Genomic DNA, 7,493 nt, shown 5'->3' with positions numbered 1-7,493 from the left:
CAAAAAATTATCACCAAGATTGATGCTAAAGAGCTTACAATCTACACTTTCTTCTAGGAGTTTAAGTTTTAGGTTCAAATCTTTAATCCATTTTGAATTAATTTTTGTGTATAGGATTAGTGGTTGAGTTTCATTCTTTTGTATGTAGCTATCCAGTTTTCCCAATACCATTTACTGAAGAAACTGTCTTTTCCCATGGTCTATTCTTCGATCCTTTGTCATAAGTTACTTGACCAAATATGTGTGGATTTATTTCTGGGTTTTCTATTCTATTCCATTGATATATGTGTCTGTTTTTATGCCTATTCTATACTGTAGCTTCATAATTATAATTTTGTAATATAGATTGAAATCAGGAAGTGTGACCCCTCTAGCTTTGTTCTTCTCTCTCAGGATTGCTTTGGCTATCTTTGGGATCTTTGGTGATCCCATACAAATTTTAGGATTTTTTGGTCTATTTTTGTAAAAAAATGCCACTGGAATTTTGATAGGAACAGTATTGAATTTGTAGATTGCTTTGGGAAGTATGGACATTTTAACAATATTAATTCTAATCCATGTGAGCATGGAATATATTCATTTATTTGTGCCTTCTTCAATATCTTTCATTAATATAGTTTTTCATCTCTTTAGTTAAATTTATGCCTAGGTATTTTATTCTTATTGATACAATGTAAATTGAGTTATTTTTTATTTCTTTTTTTGGTAGTTTGTTATTAACATATAGAAATACATAAGATTTTTTTTTTATATGGAATACTTTCACGAATTTGTGTGTTATCCTTGTGCAGGAACCATACTGATCTCTGTATTGTTCCAATTTTAGAATATGTGCTGCTAGAACAAGCACCAAAACATTTTATATATTGATTTTGTATCTTGTAACTTTACTGAATTTATTAGTTATAACAATATGGTGGTTAAATTTCTAACTTAACTTTTGATTTCTTTATTTCATATATTACTTATAAGCATGTTATTTTCCAGATATTTGGGAAATTTTAATATCTTTCTGTTGTTGATTTCTAATATAATGCCTTTGTGACAGAGAACAACTTCCATATTCTTTGAATCCTTTAAAGTATATACAGACTTGTTTTATGGTCCAGAATATGGTTTATCCAAATAAATGGTCCATGCACACTTGCAAAGATTATGTATATCCTGCCAGCCCTTTCTGGCCTGCCAGGTCTCTGTGGAGAGGTCTGCTGTTAATCTAATATTTCTCCCCATATAAGTTAGGAATCTCTTGTCTCTCCCTGCTTTAAGGATTTTCTCTTAATCTTTGGAATTTGCAAGTTTCACTATTAAATGTCAAGGTGTTGAATGGTTTTTATTGATTTTTTTTTGAGGGGGAGCCTCTCTATCTCCTCAATCTGAATGCCTGTTTCCCTCCCCAAATTAGGGAAGTTCTCAGCTATGCTTTGTTCAAATATGCTTTCTGGCCCTCTGTCTCTCTTGGTGCTCTCTGGAACCCCAATTATATGCAGATTTTTCCTTCTGAGGCTATCATTTATTTCCCCTAACCTTTCCTCAGGGTCTTTTCATTGTTTTTCCCTTTTTTCCTCAGTTTCCTTCCTTGTCATCAACTTGTCTTCTATGTCACTTACTCTTCCTTCTACCTCATTAACCCTTGTCGTTAGGACCTCCAGTTTGGGTTGCATCTCATTTATTTGATTTTTAATTTCAGCCTGATTAGATCTAAATTCTGCAGTCATGAAGTCTCTTGATTCCTTTATATTTTTTTTCCAGAGCCAGTAGCTTTATAATAGTAGCTTTATAATAGTGCTTCTGATTTGGCTTTCTGACATTGAATTGTAATCCAAATTCTGTAACTCTGTGGCAGAGAGTACTGTTTCTGATTCTTTCTTTTGTGGTGAGTTCTTCTTTCTAGTCATTTTGCTCAGTGCAGAGTGGCTGTATGAGTGGGCTGCACCAAGAACATCAACCACGACCTATGTAGATTTCACCCTAGATGATTCTGCCAAGGTCAGATACCAGAAATTGAAAACAAAGATCAGAATGATATAAAATAAAAGGACCACTAAAGTGAAAAATAAATTTTAAAACAAAGTAATAAAAAATAAAGGCCTGGAATCCTAAAGAAGAAGAGAAGAAAAAGAAAAAAAAAGGAGAAGAAAAAAAGGAGGGGGAGTACTGGGAGATGGTGGTGGTGAAGAAGTTGTAGTGAAGGAGAATGTTGTCTACCTGAGGGGTTCTAGAGGGTAATCCTCTTGTTTCTGAGTATATTAAGTTCTGTATATTAGAAGATGCTCAGTCCCAAATTTATGTAAACCAGAAATACTTGTAGAGCCCCAACATTGACCACCAAAACATAAATGAGATAAAAGAGGGGAGCAGAATGGGAATGAGGAATCTCACAGAATGAAGCAGCACGGTATAGCACTAGGTTCCGGGTGCATCTGGTCAGGTTTTAGAAGGTATTAACTTTCGCCATTGTAGAACAAAACGAGGCAGAGAAAACAAAAAGCACAAAACAAAAAAACATATCTTGTATGTCTCCCAAAATTAAGTTGAGTATGTTGAAGGGAATCTAGAAGTGGAAAATATGTCTAGGACCTGTAATTGTAGAAATATGAAAGTCAAAAAGGAAGAGTCTTCAAATTGAAGAGGTGGTAAAATATTGTAGTTAAGGTGGGGAAAGAGAAAAAAATGGAAATTTACAGTCTGATATAAAAACGAGTTGTACTGGAAAAAGGAAGAAAAAAAAAAAAAAAAGGAGAGGTAGCCTCTGGTTCTATATACTGTAAATCCCACGACTTCCCCTGGAGCTTTTGAGCGCTGCTTGGTCAAGAACTTGCTCTTCCCCTGTGCTTCCAGCTGGTCTTCTGGGGGAGGGGGCTGCTGTGCTGAGTGTGTGCTCAGTGTGTGCACCTGGGGGAGCTGCCCTGACCCCTGCCAGGTGCTGTTGACCCCATGAGGCCTCTGTCCCCTGGTGGCCCCGCCTCTCCCAGGCACCCGGTGACACCAGGAGGAGCGACACTGGCGGTGGCCAGGTCTCTGGCCCTGGAGTCAGCTCCCATAGTAACCATCGCAGACTCCCAGTCCGCAGGGGCCTGGGTGCTCCCGGGACGGGGGCGCTGATCTGCACAGCTCGGGGGCGCCCGGGGCAGGAGCATCCTCACTCTCCTGTGCCCTCCCGCCTCCGCCTGCCTGGGGCAGCGCAGGATCCTGGCTGTGTCCGCTGGGCGCCCTGGGCTCCGGGGCCTGCGCTGCAGGAATCTGCTGCACAAAAATAGATATATAGGTGGCTGTATGGGCCACGGCCTCGAAGGCAGCAGGTGCAGCCCCCTCCTTCGGAGCCGCGGCCTGACCTCCGGCTCCTCCCCGAGGCCCCGCGGGCGCCCCAGGCCCGTTCCGAGCTGGGCCCTACCCCCTCCCTACTCCTCCTACTCCTCCACCACCTTGCCCCTCCCCCCCCATACTTGCTATTTTTTGTTGATGTTCGACATTTTGAGTTTTTCCTTGTTGGGTGATGGAGGATAATTTTGTGGTCTATTAAATATTCTTCAGTTTTGGTTCAGGACACATTCAAGTACTTGGAAACAATTTGATGCTTTTGAGCCTTGCTTTGAAGATTTTTTAAGGAGCAGTGCATCTTAAGCATCCTTAACTTCCTAAGTCAAGGATTCACTATTACTGAGGCTCCATGGAATTTCAATGATTTTAGTATGGTTGGTGGGAACAGACACTATTCCCATTCTTCTTTTGATGCCAGGCAATGTTACCTCCAATCCTCGGGGTTTGTCTTTTCCCGGCCTTGAATAGTTTGTTTACAAACACATGCCAATAAGTTCTCAGCTGAGGTGTTGAGGCAGGTCCTCTGTGATTGATAAGTTTTCTCTCTTAGCAGCTCCTTTGTACTCAGCACTGGTCTGTGGCCTCTGGTGGACTTGGTCTTCCTGGGTTCTCCATTCCATCCTCTCAACTTAGGGAGTCTCCAAGGCTTCTCCTTAATTCGAACTCCTGTGCTTTGCCATGGAATTTGAACTCCCATGATGATAAACTGGGGGAAACTTCAGGGCTTGCTTTACTTTATCTTCATCTGTCAGGAATCATTACCTTCCATTGCCTTAAGTACAATGTCTTGCAGATCTTTGTTTCACTTATTTTATCAGTTTCAGGTGGGGGGATAAATCCAGTCCTTGGTACTTCCTCTTGACTGAAAGCAAAAGTCCCTATTTAACCCACATGAAAGCCCAGTTTTAAGCATACATACCACTTCTGCTTAAACCTTACCTGTAGAGGCTACCTGGAGAAGTTCCAATTCACATCCTCTTCAATCTGTCCTATCAGAAATATGGTCTCATCATCAAAAACCTTTAAACTCTAATTTTGTTACTTGAAAGTCAGAGCATAATTTGTCAATGAGTCATTACAAACTTCAACTGGTAATTTCACCACACATGAATAAAAATAATCACTTTTATAAATGTTTTATTTATAAACCATAAATATATTTAACAGCTCACTTCTAGTACACACACATACAGCACATATTTAGGAATGTTGAGAGTGAAAAGTGCACTGGAATTTGAACAGGATAGATTTGGCTTTTTGAACCCGGTCAACCAAACTTCCCTTTCCTCTCCATCCCTGTTTTGTAAGCATTAAATGAGGTATGTGAAGTTCTAGAATACTCAGTATGTGTTAATAGTGCCCCCCCACCCCCGCCATTCTCAGTATAACCCACCTCTGCTCCCTCATTTTATGTAATTTCATTTGGCTAAAATAACCACCAACAATAGGACAACAGGGTTATTTCTGAGTATTGTGTGGGTAGATTAAGTGTTTTGTAGGCAGTTTGTGGGGTAGCATTTTGTCATATGGAGTTGTTTTGCTTCAGGGACTGCACTTTCCTTTAGTGGTAGATCTGAGTCACCAGCACATTTATGGAGTCATAACTCCTCAGGGGAGCCAAGACCTTGAGGGATTAGAGAGATGGTGCACCTCTAGTTCCCCGCTACAGGCTGGGGTTACCTGTGGAGGGAGGGTGGCTAGAATGGGGTCATGAAAGGCTGTGGCAGAGCTGGATTTAGAATCTCTCTGGTTCCTGAAGCTGGGATTGCTCTTGTGCTGTGAAGAATTCTATCCCCTCAGAGAATGTGTTTCACACAACTGGCAGCAGATAATTAGAGTCATTTGGGGTTCATCTGGACTGTGACTCAACTAGTGGGGGATCAAATGCTTTCAGTGTCATCTCAGTTCTATTGGCAGCAAAGAGGACAAACAAATCACCTGATTGTGTCCGTCTCTTATATGTAAGAGAAGCCTTGCCAAATTAAATTATGCCCTCAGTCCCTCTTGCCATGAATTTACAGTTCAATATTTCCTTTACTTTTCATTTAAAAAAATTATACATTTTTTTTATTTACAAAAATGTGAAAGTCAGAGTTAGAATTTTTAAATTCCTGTAGTGCCTCCTACCAAAGACAATCACTTTAACATTTGGGATACTTTTTCCCATTAAAAAAAAAAAAAGGTCTAGGATTAATTTTTGCTTCCTTTTTCTTTTTTTTAAAAAAAGATTTATTTATTTATTTGAGAAAGAGAGAGAGGGAGAGAGATGGGAAGGGAGCGTACAAGCAGTGGGACAGGCAAAGGAAGAAGGAAAGAATCTCAAGCATACTCCCTCCTGAATGCAGAGTCTGACCTAGGGTTGGGGGATTGGACTCAGTCCCAGGACCCTGAGATCATGAGTTGTGCTGAAGTCAAATGCTGAACCAACTGAGCCACATAGGTGCCTTGTTTGTTTTTTAATATATCTATGTGACCATAGTCCATATATAATTTCATGTTCTGCAGTTTTCATCTTACATATAACAGAAGTTTTTCCCCATGGCTATTATAAATTCTTTATAAAAACAATTTTATTTTATTTATTTTTTTAAAGATTTTTATTTATTTATTCATGAGACACACACACAGAAAGACAGACAGACAGACAGACACAGGCAGAGGGAGAAGTAGGCTCCATGAAGGAAGCCTGATGTGGGACTCGATCCCGGGACTCCAGGATCATGCCCTGAACCAAAGGCAGACACTCAGCCACTGAGCCACTCAGGCATCTGTATAAAAATAATTGTAATGACTGTAGAATATTAACAACTGGACTTATTTAGCTCACTTAAGGTATCCAGTATTTTTCACTTTTTCCTTCTCTCAATTTTTAATATTTATGCTGTTACAATTGCTATTACAAGTAGTTGTATTTCGATGAATTTGAATTATGTGCTTACATGTCTATTTCGTTGGCTGTCTACTCTTGGGGTATCTTATGGCTCTTGCATCACACAGGAGGAAAAACATGCACCCCTCTGATTCTTCCCAGTCTCCTTTCCTTCTTCCTACTGTCGATGTCTTGAAGCAACACTTCTTTACATGCTGAAGCTGATAAACTTTCAGGGATGTTGCTACTGACCTGAGATTGTTTTTGGAGCTGCATTGGCCAGACTTGCACTAAAATCAGAAATCCAGGGGTAGAGGGATAAGCTAATATTATATTTTCCAGGAGAAGGTGGGGCGTAAATGACCCTGTTCCATGACTATATTCCGTGAGATGTGCTCACCCAACACAACAGGTCAACTGGAGGGACATTGGCCATACTTTCTGCTGCTCATCTTTTGGAAATCTCATATTTTCCTGGAGGAAGTGTTCACTGGTGTTGGGGTAAGGAAAACATTGACAGCAGCTTCCTTCCCCTACCCACTCCTTGCCTGTGCAGAGGGCTCCTTCTTCTCAGGGGCTGTATAGATGGGTTGGGGATCCCTCTGAAGTGGCTGCTCCCAGGGAGCAACTAGTGGTGGGTGCCATGATGATCCCTGGGTCCAGGCTGGCTCCAGCTGCCTCTTTCACTGCTGGCTGTGGTGTGGCTGGGAGAGGCTCAATGACTGGGGTCCTTGTGTTCTGGTCATGAGACTGGTAGGATAATCACTCTAAGGGCTACATGAGGGATATGTGTGGGAAGTGCATGGGGTAAAACCTGGAAAACAGTTGGAGGTCCTTGTGCTGAGTAGAACCCTGGCCTTTGCTAGCCCTGGCTCCACCTAGGCCATGTGGCACAACCATTCCTCCATGACAGGGTCTGTTTCTGCTTGTGCTCATCATGGTCTAGGTCCTGGGACATGAACAAAAAGGACTAGAATCTCTGCAGAGAGCTGAAAGTCATTGGAGAGAGGCAGACAATGAGCAAAATAAATGCCATCTATGATGTAGGACAAATCAGAAGGTGGTGGGTATGATGGCGATGGTTCACAGGGAAGGACTGGGAACCTGGGTGGGCCTTGCCTTAGGCTCCCTGCTATCCCTCTCTCTGGCATCATGCCTTCCCCACCCTTCCTTGTGTTCCCAATCCCTGTGCAGGAAGCTTCTTGGCAGCATTGGGGGTGGGGGTAGGGAGTGATGGGCAGACTGCTGCACTGACGGGAAGGGTGTCCCCCAGCTCCAGTCTAATGCTTCTGGGAAGGAGGGG

At 41.7% G+C, this 7,493-nt stretch overlaps 1 non-coding gene across 1 annotated transcript; it reads right to left on the bottom strand.

Moving 5' to 3' along the window:
- Positions 1–746: 746 nt before the first annotated feature.
- On the bottom strand, positions 747–850 carry LOC140612197 (U6 spliceosomal RNA). Its single transcript, XR_012013502.1, has one exon. It is a non-coding gene; the product is annotated as a U6 spliceosomal RNA (small nuclear RNA).
- Between the last annotated feature and the right edge of the window lie 6,643 nt (positions 851–7,493).

This window comes from Canis lupus, chromosome 20, assembly GCF_048164855.1.
Source record: "Canis lupus baileyi chromosome 20, mCanLup2.hap1, whole genome shotgun sequence".
Classification (NCBI taxonomy): Eukaryota; Metazoa; Chordata; class Mammalia; order Carnivora; family Canidae; genus Canis; species Canis lupus.
The sequence above is the reverse complement of the archived record's forward strand: the minus strand, read 5'-3'. Positions and strand labels throughout refer to the sequence as shown.